The sequence below is a fragment of the Ambystoma mexicanum genome, chromosome 8 (assembly GCF_040938575.1).
Source record: "Ambystoma mexicanum isolate Mex_15411 chromosome 8, UKY_AmexF1_1, whole genome shotgun sequence".
Taxonomy (NCBI): Eukaryota; Metazoa; Chordata; class Amphibia; order Caudata; family Ambystomatidae; genus Ambystoma; species Ambystoma mexicanum.
Genome location: NC_090929.1, coordinates 1018701327 through 1018718238, shown reverse-complemented (window position 1 = coordinate 1018718238; position 16912 = coordinate 1018701327). Strand labels below are relative to the sequence as shown.

Below are 16912 nucleotides of genomic sequence, written 5' to 3'. Positions count from 1 at the left end.
CTGTAAATAAAAAGGGGGCAATGCCTCTGCCGTGATTTTTACCACCCGCATTCACAGGTCGGCATTTTCACATAGAATCCCATGGAAGCACGACCTCCTCGACAGGGGGATTTGAGTGCAAAACCTTTATAAAAAAAGAAGGCTGGTGTATTTTACTGGACACCTTCCCAGAGATATGTGTAAAACACCACCTTTTCTATCAGGTTCCCAAAATAATGTTTTGTATGCTTTTGGGAACAGTCTCCTCCCAATGATTTCATTTTTTCCACCAGGCCTTTTCAAGTAGGTCCATGTAACCTATTAGTGTCATGCGCAGTAGGAAGGTCAGGCACACCAGGCACACCGCCTTACAGAACACTCATACCCGCGCTGATTCTCCGACACATAACACAGCGAGAATCTCCAAGTCACAGTCAGCCCTTCACATGATCACGCTACCTGTGGTGCGAGGGAAGCGTCATCAACTTCCAGGCTCTGTCAGAGGGCGATACCATTTGTTCCCTCGTTTCCGCTGGCAACTGCGATGGAGATTGCGAGAGGGCTGGAGCAAGAGTAATCGACAACTACTTCCTGGTTCCAGGCCGAACTCTCGGTCACGTGCCCTGAGCTCCGCTCACGTGACCAGGGGTCGGCAGGTATAAAAGCGACGCACTTTGGATCACTTGTCGCTTCACAGCTGTTTCGCGACACTGTTTGGCGTTTTCGATTCACGTTGGATTCATTTGGTTACAGATCTCAAGCTTACGGATTACGGACTCGGTTTTCTTGTTCCTTGGATTTGGCGTTTGGTTTCTGCTTGGAGTTACGGACCCTTTGACTTTAGCTCACGTTTCACGGATTGATTGGATTACCCTTATCTGCTTTGTCAAGTATTCTACGCTCTCCAGAGGCCCTCGAACTGCTACGTTACCACAGTTTTCAGAATACTTCCAAGAACCCTCAGGTGGTAGCCAGCGCGGAGTTTCTGGCGTCTTGGCTTTGAAAGATTACCGACGCTTCCCTGCACCACAGCCTCAGAGTTACTGGCAGTTTGAATATAACCCTTGGGTAAAACCTATTTCAATAACAGTTACATTGTTGACAGTACTGTGTTTGTTTGTACTAATACCTAATTCATTCCACAGCTCTGGGGTTCTCGGCGGCGTCTGTTCCTGCGAAACAACAACAACTACCTGTGACCTCAAGGCTTGCACGGGGAGTGATTTTTCTTCTCTCCGTGTGGAACTTGGGGACAGGGGCCCATATATTCTTCACAACGAGTCAAGTTACGACAATTAGCAATCAGGGTGGGTGCTTGAGCAATTCGGCTCGCTCCCAACATGCATCTCTTGATCTTAGCCTGCATTCGAAGCGAGCCTTGTGCTTGGCTCACCACTTCGGCCATTTCCACTCTCTCGCCGCTTTCCTGGCCAAACTCTTCCCACTCTTCCGTAACCCCCCCATCTTCTGAACAGACTCCCCCCCTCCCCTCTTCAACCCTCCACCACAACTGTATTTACCTTCCATCTGCTGCCGCTCTCCTGCTGCCTCTACACCACCCATAGCATGGCTGCCAGAATAGGTGAGGTAGTTCCTAGTGGCCATTTTCTTTTTCAGTCCTCCTTTTTTTAACTTGTGAAATGGCTACCATGCCGTTTCACAAGTTGAAAAATAACCATTAGCAAGCCTGACGGTGGCCCCGGAGTGCAAATAGCAATACCTGTTACTATGGGCATCAAGAGCCAGTAACAGTACTGGGGCCCAGCGTTAAAGCAGGAGTGATGCTCGGGCCTATAACATGGGCCCTGGGATTCCATTGGCCAGCTAAGCCCCTGGAAAGGGATATTATTGCTTAAATACTGCTGCGAATTCACTGGAAAGGGGCAGGATGGGAGATAAAATGTTACACAGATCTCACAGCCCCGGGCGTTGGACAGCAAAGCTGTCCTCATTACAGGGATTTGATAAGTTTATTCAGCAGAGAAATCCCATTGGTTACGCTGGTGGTCTTAAGGGCTCACACCACAGCCTGTAGTGATATAGTGGTATAAAAGGCCAAAACAAGCTATCATTATTGATAAGGAAGTGTCTCCACATGAGTCGTGAAAAAACGGTCATATAATGCGCAGTGTACCATCATATCAACAATGTAACAGCATAAAGGGACCGTGGCGAGTTCGTAGAACACCCCATCGTGTTATCCTTCTCTGCGGGGGGCAGGGTTGGGTGTTGTGCCCCTACTGGCAAACTCGCAGTTTAGCAGTCCAGAAAGGGTGCCGGCATGTTGCTACAGGCATCCTTGTTTCCAGACCACCAAACATGTAATGAGGCCCATTATATGATCGCAGCAGAGCGTTGCTCCTTCAGGCCATGCAGAAACACTTTGTGAAACAAACTAGAGGACTACAATGAAGTGTGCCGCAACGGCCGCGTTCCATTTGGGGACCCATGGTGTTCGCAAAATGTAATGGGTCAATGGGCCTCATTAGGACCCAGGCGGATTTCGCGGTGCTAAATGCACCGCGAAGCATGGCGGAAAGCCGCCGATAGCGCCATGGGGGTTGGCGGATTTACCGCCCCATTCCGACCTCGGCGGAGCGGTAAATCCCCAATCCCCATTCTGCCCTTCCCCATTCCCATTTTTGCCCCATAGGGTATAATGGGAGTGGGGAAGGAGTTAATTACGCCACCGTAAAATACGGTGGCGTAATTAACAACGAGGTCCCGTAGCGCCATGGTTTTCTCCGCCTGGTAAAACCAGGCGGAAAAGGCCGCCATGGCGCTACGGGAACTCGTAGTATGGCGGAGAGGTACGCCATGCACTACGCTGGCGTAAAACCCTCTCCGCCAGGGTCCTAATGAGGCCCAATGACCCATTGAGAGGAAATGGAATGCAGTGTGACCGCGAGACGCCAGGTCCAGCAGCGATGCCCCCACAGTACACACCCTGAGCCTGGGAAGGCATGTGATGCCACGGAGCAAGGACCTGCGATGAACAAGAACCTAAGATCGAGCAGACACCACTCCACAGCAATACTGCGGCAGATCCTTCGGGCAAGGGCATTCCTGCCATTAACTACTTCAGAGGAATTGCTGGTTTGCGGGGCAATTAAGTGGAATCAGGGAAAAAGTCCAAACCCCATACCCGACACGACAAGTGGCTCCAGCTAATCCCATATACGCATAGGTGGGGAATTGTAAATAGAAAGCAACACATGAGAGTATATAGTACCCTCTATCTGGCGTCACCTATAACATAAGGGTAGATGTGGAATAGATGCTGCCCTGAGCCTCAATTGTCCAGTGACATTCAAAAATGTTCACATTTATTCTTCAATATTCATAATACACTATAGGCACGATTTGCAACGACTGAAAACAATTTCACATGCACATAGCATTTAGCAAAGCATTTTGTTCAAGGAGCGGGGAGCAAAGTTCCCAGCTCTCGATGTGGGGTTAGTAAAAGGGTGTGCTTCATAAGCAAGCAACATATTCTGAAAGATGTGTCATCATTGTTCTGTAGGGGTATGCAAGTACAACCACTTTCAATGCATTCAGCCAATATTGATCTGTGCAAATTGATTCACATATCTGGATGAAGTCTTTTTTCTACAGTGGTTGTATATGTACAAAGTATTGCCCAGCGGCTAAAGTCAATTAGTGGTGTTCTCCGCTAAGTATTTTTCACAGAAGGGTGTTTCTATGGAATATTTTGTCAACACATGGTGTTTCGGCCCAGGGATAGGCTAGGGGACCAAACTAGGCATAGGGGAGCAACTTGGTGTTGTCGGAGAAGCACACTGGTTCTTAATTGAACTGATTTGCTGACACTACCCCAGGCACTGAGAAGCAGGGTCAGGAAGCGCAGTCAATAGATTGCCTTTTCTTCTTCCCCAAGTGTTGAAATCAGTGCAGCAGGGACACAGACACCGTCCACCACACACTAAGTCTGAATGTATCATATGTTTGCCCCATACACACATGGATTGTTCGCTTACACCGTGCCCATGAGTGACACTCGCTGAACATGGTGCGAGGGGGCTCCACTGCCTCCCTGCACTCTTGGGATTCCGGTGGGGCCAATCTGATTGTCACAAAAGAAAAGCCCCCACCTATCACCACAGCCCTCGGAAGGGCACCCCAGTCTGCCCTGTGCTTCAACGCTCAGGCTTTATGATTTTTTATAGCCCTGTTTCAGATGTACACGTTTCTCTTCTTTAATATATCACCCTTCAAAGATGATCTTGCATCCCTCTTTCAGAGGCTGGTTGAAATGAGCCATGACAAACCAATGTATGATTTCCAGCATGTGAAGTCATGCATCCCTAAATTAGCACCAATAGCCCACCAGGCTGGCACATGCTTCTGGTAACTCCAGTGTTTTATGTGTGTTGCTTTCTTGTCCGCTTTAACACCACCAATAAGCCAAACCTATTGGATTGGAGTACAGATAGGCTGGAGATGGGATGTGAGGAAGGACACACAGCTTGCAGGGGTTTTGATGTTTACCCATCCATTCTCCGCCCGTGACCATGATAATCCCTAAGACCATTCCCACCCACTACGTGCTCCTCCAAAGCAAAACCCAGCTTCCCGGTCACATCACACACTAACAGCAAATTGTATAGGGCCTTCAGTGTTATTTTTAAACAGTCTTCTGTGAACTAATTCGCTTAATTGCCCCCTTAAATGAGCTCCTGCTGTAATAAAAATGTATTGACCAAGTGCGCCTTCAGCCACCTGATTTATATGCAAAATTATTGTCCTTCCATCTTTTCCTTGCACTGAAGTCCTTTTTTAAAAAAGCTTGTGTATAGATATTAGGCATTTGCCAGGCACTGACATCACATAGCCAGAACATCAGATAATTTTCCAGCAGTTGCAATCTTATGGCCAGGTAGTGGTACCATTACGGCAAGGCTTACCAAATGTCTTTCCTGTGCATGCCAACACAAAAGCCAAAAACGTTGGCTTTGGATGCTTGCTTACATTGGTAAGGGTGTGGCCCATCCATTTGGCAATGTCCTCATATGTTCAATAGTGTTCCAAAGCACCATGGCCAACAGTCTGGTGTAATGGCAGCTTTCACTGGACTTTGGATCAAATATCCTATCAAAGTGAGTTTTGAAAAAGCAGGAATTTGTGCCATTGTATCCTGCCCAGCTAGTATTACACATAATTGTAGTCTGGAAAAGATACACCGCTCTTGGAGTTTCTGGGACGAGCCCTGAGCTCAGATCTTGCATGCTGCCATGTCAGGAGATGTAAGCGTCAGTTCCTGACTGTTACCGTTCTAATTCTGCACTTTCTTTTGGTTTCTTTGAGATTCATCAGATGCAAAGGGACTGGCCTACAGACTTGCCTAAGAGACTGGCCTAACAGCTGAACACCCAGGCCAAGCAATGTCGCAGAGCACAGCACAGCACAGCTGAGCTGTGGAATGCTGTGATGCCTCAGACTGCCGGGCATGAAGAGCCCCTCCTGAGAAGTACAGAGTGATGACGCTGCTGGCTCAAATCCCAAGGCTGCCAGAGACTGCTTTGTGCCTTTCGCAACTGCAGGTTTCTTTCCCCCTGTTCTGCAAAATTACCCGTTTGTTATCATACATGAATTATACATGCTGTTGTATGGGTGGAGAATAGATTTAGCTACTTTATTGTACATAAGGATGAGCCAGGCCTGGGGGGGGGGGTGGCATAGCAGAATGCAGCCCTCCTATGCACTGGTGTGTGTTTGCATTACAGCCAATTTCTCTCTATTTCTGGTCTCCTGTATATGATTTGTATCCAAGTACATGAGCGTCTGCTGTGCCTGAGGTGGCATGGGGGAGCTGAATGAGCACTGGCATATGGGGAGCAGGACGAGCCTGTAACACTGGCAAGGTATGGGAGTGTTACCATTGTTCCACTCTATTTCTAATGGTCTCCAGTCAGGATTCTGAGCCCAGCTTCAATGGGATTCTGCGGCAGCCCTGAAGTAGGTAGAAGACCTCTTTCTTTTTAAGACTCTTGGTAGCCATTTGGCTGCAGGAGAAGTTCTGCCTGAGACCTGGGTGTCTTGATATCCCCAGAAAACATTGGCAACATTTTGATAATTGTCAATACTTGAGAACGCACTTTCCCAACAGAAATCCCTGTTCCCTGTTGTAGAGGAGGTCCCAAATACAGCCCACACTCCAACCGTCCATTTTGAAGTACCAGGAACGTTCACGCCAAAGTATGTGACATATGACGAGCAAATAAACCAGCAAAGATCCGCAGTGGGACTATGTCCAGTACCCATCGGAAGGACAACACCTATTGATGCACCGATGCCAATGAAACCATGGACAGTATTGAGAAAACCATATCAATAAATGAAACGAAATGAAGATCGTTTAAATACAGTCCCTGAAAAAGCCAAAAAAAGACTTAATGGAAGACGAATGGTGGCATCACAAGAACCCGGACTGGCTCACATATAGAAGAGATGACGACCAGAGAATGACGTAAAGAGATAAAACGCCATGGACAAGGGACATCGTGAACCTGAAGTGAAAGAACGATGTCAAATGCAAGAAGCTTATGCCATGATCATGATGAAGAAATTCGACCAGTTTACGCATGTACATATGCTTGGAACCGCAAGAAAGCTAAGAAAATCGTGTGGCTTGCTATGCTTAGTAGAAGACAGATTGCTGCAAGTGCCACCTATACATATCTACCTCAAAAGAAGCATGTTATACAAGTATAGTTCCACTTTGCACAAGAAGTAGAATCAAGCAAATGTTACTAGAGGCAACACGAGGAGAGCTTCATATTTAACAAATCGAGAATAAGGAGCAGAAACGAAACTCAGCAGAGGCAAATCGTGGCAGAAAAGCCAAGGTTGCATCAGTTTAAATAGATGAACAGTAGCTACAATTACAATTAACAGAATATCCTGCTTCAGAAAGGTCAAGATAAGAAACTGAAGGCAGGTGGTGGGTGAAACAAAAATCAAATACACGAATTACATGAAGAAGAGGCACATTCACAGTGCCTAAATCATGTGACCAGCCGAGCGAGAAGAAGTCAGACTTTCACACCTATCCATGGCAGTGGGCCAGGCGAAGATATCAGAACTTTTCCAGAAAGGAGATGCAGTCTCTTGGCCAACCACAGTGAAATAATTGACACATGGCCACTGAAGTGATGATTGATTGTAACAATATGGAGGAAGGCCTGGGGAGCTAGGGGGTACCTTGCACCTGGCCGACCATTCTGCGTGCTGCTAAGCAAAGTGGAAAAGTATGAGTGGGGTTGGTGCCAACCCAATCATAATGGACCAAGTAATCTAGGGTCCTATAGTTAGTAGTTAGTAGAACCAATGGGACGTCGTACTTTTAGTGACGTCTACAGTAGACATTTTGAAGGAAGGGCTTAGATGCCCCAACTGACAGTGTTTATCCAATCCCCTTACTCCGTTACCCTATACAGCTATAGTACCTATATTAAAGTTACATTTCTAGAACCAATAGAATTGCATGCCAACGTTTAAGAGTTAAATGTCAGTGATGACGAGTTTTTAGTATAAATGATGTGTTTTATGTGAAGTTCATTGAGTGAAGCGATAGAGAACATCACGCATCCTCTGATATTCATGAGACTCCCCGTTTTTTGTACTTGTCATTAAATGGATTCCCTTTGCCAAACTGTTGGGTTGTCAGTATTGATTTGGTGTTTATCTGCACTCCCATCCATCTCACAGGGGCTGCTATCTGGTCTTAAAGTGCCATTGGGCAAACCCCAGCTCTGTGGGCCGGTTGGGGGTCCCAGTGTACACAGTGGGGCACTAGACTTGCAGGACCAGCAAGAAGTCAGCAGAGCGAGGAGGTGGTACAGAGTACTGAGGAGACACAGTCACATCGAGGCGGCGCTCCTCTTATTCTTGGCAGAGACTTGATTAAGACACATGAGCAATTATACAAGGACATATATAAATGTATACAGTGATCTGCTTCCATGAGTCCTGTTTCATTACTTACCTCCTCATGTAATAAATAATAAAGTATACAGTGCAGCTCTTCGTTAGTCACCTACGCCAGAACACAATTGGCGATGAGGACGGGATGCGTCCTACGAACCCAGAGTTAATCCACATGACAAGATGCAAGGTGCAACGCACTCCCTGGCATTCTGCAGACGCCAGGTAGGCCCTGGTGGGAACCGTCACTTGTCACGTATGTGGATGCATTGGGAGGGACAGAATACACGCCATGTTACTGAATGTCATGGGGGTGGAAGGCAAAGGGTATTCGCCCGATTAAAGGCTGAACCCACAGGAGATGAGAACGATGATGAGGTGCATAAGGAAGCTATCAGGAGGATAGTGACGAGATTCCCCAACAAGGAGAGCACAGTACTGCACAGAATAATATGTTGCATTAGGAAGCAAGAAAATGCAGAGCCCGTGGATGATTACGTCATTAGGCTCTGAGAGATGGCAGCACCGTGTGACTTTGGTAGCCATACAGAGAATAGGATATGTAACAAGCTAACAGTGCACACCAACAGCAGGAAGATTCAAGACAAGTACATACTGGACGAGCAAGTGAAGCTGGATTCAGCTATCCAGATAGCCAAGTGTTAGAGGAGGCTACGTGTAGACATAGACAGGGCGGAAGCGCACGAAGTGCTGACGTGCATGCTCTGCAATATTGTAGGGGCAGAGAATTTTACAGGTCAGCCAATGACATCAAGGAAGAGAGAGAGATAGCAAAAAGAACCCTGGAGCTGCCACCAGTGTGCCAGCATGCAACACCTCGCGAAACAGAAGTTATTTCCGGCTGGAGGCAAGGAATGTACCAACTGCAAGAAAAGTAATTTTCCGACAGCCACCCGATGAAGGTGTAGGAAAGTAACAAGCGGCAGAAGAAGAATCATCTGAAGACGGCCAACCCACAGTCCTGATGATACATTACAGGACGCGAAGGCGAGAAACGCCAGATTGCCTCATTCAAGATGATGGCAAGGAGACTAAGGTGATGGCAGATTCAGAGTCGGATCTAACCATACTACCCATACGCACATACAAGGAAAGGGTAGGAAGTCAAAAAGCAGAGGTGCAAACAACCACGCATCACCCCAAGTGGTCAGAGCTTCATTTGACTGATCTCCAATGGACGATTACAGTAGTAGCATGCACAGTAATGTGAGCCTAAAAGATCCTTTGGGTTTTAAAATGGTATTATCAAGACTTAAATACACAGGAAAAGGAAAGGATGTCCCTATTTCACACATCATTCTGCTATTTCTCCTAGTTCTAAATACCCATCCTTTGCATCACTTAAGGGGCATTGGTCACCCTGCCATTAACCACTAATCAACTGGTCTTTATGCCCTGTATGTGTTAAGGACCTATTTCATAAACCTCAGGGGAAGCCACTGTGCTACACCGTGCTTGAAATATGCCAGGAATCAAGACGAACAGCTCATCCACTGTCATCTCTGAATGCTGGGAAGGGGAGGGCATTCTAATGAGGTCCCCTATCCCGGTCTTGGACCAGGTGCATGACTCACAGGGCCAGTTGCCTCCCTCAGAAAGTGGAAGACAGACAAAGGAGTGGCACTGGGAAGATTCACAAAGTCACCCTCCGCCTGACTCTCATCACTTGGCAGGTGACAGTCGCATGTGGAAATATTATGGACCCTACCCCTTGCAGTCAGACATACATGCCAGATAGGGCATGCACATCTCCCACACACACCAGGAGTCAGCAGACCCTCACTATACAAAGCAACCGTACATCCATTTTGAGTCCAAAATCCAGGCTGCTGTTAATGTCAAGCAGCTGGCAGTGTGAAAACAGCACACGTTTAAGTAGGGGGCCTGGGGGTGCGGCAAGTTACATCAACAAGGCCTTTGAGCATTCTGTAGGCAGGGAAAAGTTGAAACAAACAGAACATGTTTCAGCCACCATCTGCAGAAATCATCCAGTGTTGAAAGCAGATTCAGTTGCACAAGTAGAACGGAAATGTATCAACGCTGCACACATAAACCCTTACACAACAAAGGAAAATAAACTTCAAAGAGCGCTTAAAAACATTTGCTTAGGCTGTACAAGATACAGTGTTGCCAGTCAGTATTAATCTCGCAAATTGTTGAACTGTGCACAACCTGAAGGTATCAAACCAGTGTCTCCCGTCCGGGAGTTCACTCAGCAAGGATACAAAGTTGCAAATTCATTGACAAATCGTTTTTCCTTATCGTTTGAAGAGCTAAAGACATATGATATGATATATGATTGGTTATTTATAACGCGCTTAATACCCAGAGGTTTCTAAGCGCGGACCCAGGGATCGAACCTGTGTTGCTGCGTGTCGTCTTGCTTTCAAGGCGAGCACGTCACCCCTGAGCTATCCTCCCGAGACAGGGGACCATTTCAAGCATCAGAATAGGCACTGAAGGCATAAAGAATCTCCCGCTTTCCCAGGCAGTACTGAGCACTCGCAGAGGGAGGGGAAAGGATTCCAAGATGGCAGTCGGGCCAGATATATATGGCCCCAAATGACCAATGCAGACACAGGTGAGCCCAGTCCAAATTACCAGGCACAAGTGCAACTCCTCAAGGGACGTACAACCCGGGGGAGGGGGGAGGGGGGGGCAGGAGAATATATAAAAGCCACAGAGTCCATCAGTTCAGTATGGGCTTTTGGAATACATGGTTGCAGCAGGTGGTTGGAGAGTATTTGCAGGTGATACCAGGTGTTTTAAGGAGCTGCTAGAAGCAAGAGAGAGAGAATGAGTTGGAAGAAAGGGTAGTAATAGAAGGCGGAGGTGATGACAAGGAGGAGGTGGGAACAACAGGAGGCGAAGGTGATTGCAAGGAGAAGATGGCAGCTAATGAGATTGATAGGATTGTAATAAGGAGGTGGTAAATGCGAGTGGTGTTAAGCAGAAATTAGTATTAGCTGGATGTGTAGGTGGTTATAAGGAGGATGTGGTAACTACAGTGGGTTCTGAAGGGTCAGAAATGCGAGGTGGACAAGTAGGTTGAGTTTTCTCAAAGTTAGCCATTTTATTAAATAATAAGGGTGAGACAAAAGCCTATCTTTCCTCATCCTAACAAAGATTTCCATACCTTTCAAACTAAGACTAAAGGAAAATGACCTAACGTCCAAAAAAGTTCTGTCCCTCAGACTGATACTTACAACAAAAACATACAGGAATTATTTGTCTGTTTAAACTTCATAAAATAACATATAAATTCAGACATAACAATTATAAACAGTAATCCTTGTGACAAGAGCTGAAGCCCCTTCCCCTAGATCAATTCAGGATATGTCAAACCAACGTTCAAAGTCAGGAGAGCTCTTTCCTATTGCCAAGTTCCACACCAGATACAACATAAAGTTATCTCTCACTTGGCTAAGTGACTGTCTTAGTTCCAAAAGGATGTCTCACTCTTCAAGACAATGGTTAAAGTTTCCACAACCATCTGCTTGGCAAGCCAAAAAGACCCTTTCTTCACACAATTCGATATAATTATTATTTTCTCTGAAGGCCAATCAATTTTTGAACACATTGTTTTCTCCTTCATAAGCAATACATTAGTCAGGATGGTTATACAACAGTTCATCAATAGATAATGGTAGAATTGCCACTTCTTTTTCTGCCACAACCTTCTACCACATGCAAGTACTTCAAATCATCTTCCTGGTCCAATCTCCGGCCAAGAGTAACCACCATTTGTCCCTTTCCTGGTTTAGTCACCTGCCAGGATAAAAACTCCTACTGCTACAATTTGTACTATGTGGAGAAGTTTGTGCCACACTTTACACACTTAAATCTTCCATTGGGAAAGTTGAACTAACAACTGCTTCTTGGGTAAGTCTTTTGACTTGCAACATAATGGGTTTACAACTTCTTCCACAAGTTTATTGTACACAATGACAATGATTCTCACATTGGTCTATTTGCCCCAGGCAATGCAGGTTATAGTTCTCTGCCCCTTGATCCTTTCCACAAATTAGGGCTTTTCTCCTGCAATATTGGATTTCGTTTTACATAACCTATTGGTTGTTGGCAATGTAGTCTACAACTTTCTCCCACGTGGTGTCTTATGTTGGGACTGCTACATTCAAAAAGCGTTGATGTTCTTTGGCTTTGACAATGCAGTTTACAATGTCCCCAACCTTCTTTAGGAAACTTGTATCCCCTTTGTTTTATTTCTGCCCTTTGTTGGATTTGGCAATGTGGGTTACAATATTATTCGGTTCAACCTTTCTCATTAGGGAGATTGCATTCGCTTTGTTTTGGCAATGCGGGTTACAATATTCTCCTATTTGACCTTTTTCACTAGGAGACTTGCGCCCAGTTTGCTTTGATTTAAAAGTTTGGTAGTCAAAAATTGCTTTCTCACACAGCAGTCTACTTCGGGGCGCCCCAGGGTCACCTAGGTCGGGCCAACACAGCAGTGTTTCCTGGCGTCTCCTTCTGACTCACTGCTTCTGCTTCCATGCTTGTCAGGACTTACTTGGAGTTTGACAGCTCCGGTCAGCCTTCTGTTGTACATGCTGTCTGCCAATGGAGCTTGCATCGCTCCACACTTTCTCCAGTGAAAACTTCATACCGGGGTGATATGCAAAATTCTGAGAGTTTCTCTCTCCATCAGGAAAGCTGGGCCCTATACCTTTTCCAGCTGCACGTCCTCTGCTTCTATTAAGAACTCCGATCCCGCCACATTCTCTACATAGCATCCCGCTATCAGGAAAGCGGTGGATCTGGCCTCTGCATACTCTTTCCGCTGATTCTGCTACTTCTTCTTAATGGCCTGCACCTGAAAGGCTCTTAAATGTTTAAATGTGACGCTCAGGTGTGGGGCATTACAACCACTAGACAGCTCATGATAGTTTGGTAACTCTGTACTTCTCTTCCTCGTCTTAGTACTAAGAGCATCATGGAACTTGAAGTCCACAATGTTCTTAGTTGTTTTTACTTTATTTAGTCTACTCCTTTGACTGATTTATCAGATATATTTTTAAGGGAAGGTTTTAAGGGAAGTCATAGTTTTCCTTTGGATTTATAGTTCAAACACAATGTTGAATTAGTCTCGGGAGGAAAGCTCTGGGGCAACGTGCTCGTCTTGGAAGCAAGACGACACAGAGCACCACAGGTTCGATCCCCGGGTCCGCACTTAGAACCTTCTGGGTATTAAGCGTGTTATAAATAACCTATTGTATCATATTATAACTACTCAAGGTAGTTATATTAACTCCATGTCCCTTATATACATTATGTACATAATTTTCAGGTTTACAATAAGGAATCTTATACTTGGTACTTTAGGGAAGTCCCTACTGTGAAAACATTCCATTAAATATGCACTGGGGAACCCTCATCATCAGAAGAGAATGAATAATGCGTCCCTCCTGATGGAGTCACCACATTCCCCTGAAAGCCTACTCCTCCCATGTGATTCACCCACAAAATACCACCCCTCGGGTTAGGATCAGGTTGTGGCTGCCTTTCCCTGGCCACATCGGAGGAGACTTTAAGCTGGGATTCTTTGATGACTCTGCAGGATTCATCACAGGGTGGAAGTGGCAAGGAGGAGGAGGAAAGGATAGACATAGGAAGCTCAAGCAAAGAAGTAGACAGACAGTTTAGGAAGCAATGAGGACAGTCAGACCCAAGGCAGGTGAAGGAGAGCAAAATACGAGTAGTGGGCAAGGAGAACAGAGGAAGTGTAGTCAAGCTGATAGTATTAAGAGGGACACAGAGGGAGTAGGAGGTATAGATGACATCCAGGGAATAGTGGGAGTGAAGGGTAATACAATGATTACTTTATCTGATTTGGCCCAGTAGAGTAGTTACAGTTGTATCAGAGGCTGGGAGAGCGGGTGAGAGGAATAACTGAAAGATCATTTCCTGACAGCAAACGTCAAAGTGTTCAGGGACTCCTACAAACCCCACAATGCGATGGAGGAAGATACTTGGTCCAGGGACTCATGCATTTCTTGTTGGGCCCTTTAGAGATGCAATAGGTTCAGGAACACCTGGCATAACCACAACCCCTTTGGTAGGTGAGAAATTATCACACCCCGTGTGAAGGACTCTTTTTGGATGACTTTGAACATTGACAGTTGTTTCGGTTTTGGTGCCTACTGGTGCACCTAAAACACTTCATGCACGAAATTCTGAGTTGGGTTGTTTGTGCATTCCACAATATCTATATGACAGTTTATCCTATCGGAAAAGGAGCAAATTTGGGACTCTTCCCCCCGACTCAGATAGGTTGTGCTGCGGGAAACGGGAGACCGCTGAATAATTCGGGATAGTCCTGTGAAATGCCAGTTGGTTGGCCACCCTACGATGTACCTACTCCTGCCCAAATATGAATGGCCAGAGAGAAAAGATCTAAGGTTCACAAAAGCTGAGCTACAATCGTCCCCAATTTAAGAGAACTGTGTGAATGCTCCACCTTAAATCCAAGCCGCGGCTGGCCACGGAAAAAAAAGCCTACGAGCAAGGTACCAGCAACCGTTAAGCCACTGTTTGCTTTCTCAGTACCCCGCTTTCTTCATTGGAGCCCTTTGCCCCTTTTCTTACTTGTGTCTCAGGCGTCTGCTGTGTCCCATGTGAGATACCATGACTGATCTCAATCAGTCCTGGTACCCACTCCCAGGCCAGTGCTTCCATCCCAAAGGCACAGAACAAAGCAAGGTAATCACTTGGACTGGGCCAGATGTGCACATGTCTATGCTGAGCCCAGAAGGGAGGCGCCCCACTTCCCTGAACCTCCTCTCTGTCTATGGGGGCAATGAGGGTCTTTAATCTTAGAAACGCAAAGGTTATTTCCTATCCTTTCTGCCCCATTTCCTGGTTGAATAGGTACACACTATTGCTTGGAGCTGGAGTCCTCTCACTCTATACCTGTTTTTCAGTTGTCTTTGTTGGCTTCAGCGCAACCTTCCCGCTGCAACCTTGGCCGAGTTAAGTTTTTGTGCTTGACCTGCGCTACAATCGATTAGCTAAAGGGTACCTCGGGGGAATTATGTGCCCCCCTTACATCTGTGAAACCCTGGATGTGGCGCAAATCACTCTTTTGCCATTTCCTTAAACTTTTAATTACAAACGAAAGAGTCTGATTGCCATTGTAGTTACATACTGGGATAATTAGTGTTGTAAGTCCCATTATGACCCTCTACACAATTTTTTTTTTTAAACTCAAGTCAAAGATACAGAAGTACAATAAAATGATCAGCGTTTGTAGACGAACTGGCATATGTGTCACTAACAAAACGAGCTCTATTGCCAGCCAGGTGCTATTGATGCCGCATTGATGAACGGGGTGCTGTCCCGGTTAAATGCAGGCAGTGGAAAAGGAAAGCTAGGCTTGCAATTCCAGTATCAGGTCTCCAAGGCACTTCATAATTACTTCCTGTGGGATGTTTCGCAATGGTTATTACACAAAGAGCAGGGGTTTCAAACCCCATAACTCACGTGGATGCTGCTCCCGCGAAGTATGGATTTCAACCTGGCCAATTAGGCTCACTCTTCTCAAAGCCCTTCAATCACTTGTAATATTAAAAAGTCGTCACGCGATTAGCTCTCTGTGCAACTGTCCATTGTTGCAGATTGCGGACTGAACGTTGCAGGGATCCGCTGTAAACCAATGCAATCACTGTTGCTTAATCAGCAGCATAGCTTCACAGAAAAAGCAAACAAAATGTTGTAAACAAAATGGTGTATATCTACATACTGGGGGTCATTTTCTAATGTGTGCAAATTACACCGAGGGGGGCGCCAACGGGCACATTTACTTGCACTGCAATGCTCGGCATGCAACTTTTATGGTTGGCACTATTGACTAGTAAGTGTCATGCCTGGGGTTTACGGGCAATGTGTGTATTTCACAGACAGTGTAAATGAGTCTCTCCAGGTACGCAAACTGGGAGGCATTCAACATGGCGTCCTCGTTGCTTTCTTCTGCCTGGTGACAGATTTTATTCATCAGCAGTGATGATTGGACACCGATACCGAGGCTTGGGCCTCATGCAGTCGTGGGTTGGGTTTCCTCATGGTTTGTGTGGACTTGTCACAGTAAGGCTGGTTTCACAGCGTCTTCGCCAAGGAATAACATGTCGTCCTATCTGCCAGCATCAAACGCAGATGCTGGTGGGAAAGCATTTAGGATGGCAGTGGCAGGCAAGTGCACTTTCACCACCCCCCCCCCCCCCCCCACCCCACTCCACTTGTAAGAAACTTTTCAATCCAATGGAGTGGTAACGAATGGGTTTAGACGTGTTTTTTAAACATTCATTTCCACTCTGAGGACTTTAAAAATCATGACACCCACACTGTGCTTTCTTTTTTTGGATCTATACACTGCACGCAACAGTGTTGAAAACACAATACTCGACGCATCCGAATGTTTTTAAAATATGCAGTTATAAAATGGGACAACCCCACTTACCAATTTACATATAAGAAATATCGTGTATATTACATGTGTACTATTAAAAGTGAACGTCTAGTTCTCCAGAATGATACTTGTGAAAGATAAGCCAGCAGTATCATCATATATATATATATATATTAATGTACCAAGTTAGGCTACTTTGCTTAATATTCTCTCGAATTAAGGTTTTTATCTGTGAAAAAAACCTACACTTTAACATGTAATATGAAAAAATACATAACAAGTAACGTGCATTATGATCCAACAATGTCATCCCGAATTTCTTTTGACATTTACAGACCTAACCTGAAGATGGCACTGTAGGATCATAATAACGGTGACTTGCCACAAAATCAATATGATGGACCAAACTTGGCACTCTCAAAATAGCTGAACTGTCCACAAGACGTGCAATTTCGCCATCTTGTGGTTTCTATTATGCACTGCACTCATTCTCACAGAAGAAGCTCAAGTCTATTTGTATTTTTTATAGAATGGCCTTTGTTA

At 45.7% G+C, this 16912-nt stretch overlaps 2 long non-coding RNA genes across 2 annotated transcripts in view; one reads left to right on the top strand and one right to left on the bottom strand.

Moving 5' to 3' along the window:
- LOC138473712 (uncharacterized) overlaps positions 1 to 7654 on the top strand; it is a 34590-nt gene extending 26936 nt beyond the window's left edge. Inside the window, exon 2 of the long non-coding RNA XR_011268875.1 lies at positions 5308 to 7654. This is a non-coding gene — a long non-coding RNA (uncharacterized lncRNA). The remainder of the gene's footprint in view (positions 1 to 5307) is intronic.
- Positions 1 to 16912, bottom strand: part of LOC138472666 (uncharacterized) — a 458156-nt gene that overhangs the window by 154229 nt on the left and 287015 nt on the right. The gene's annotated exons all lie outside the window — the stretch shown is intronic.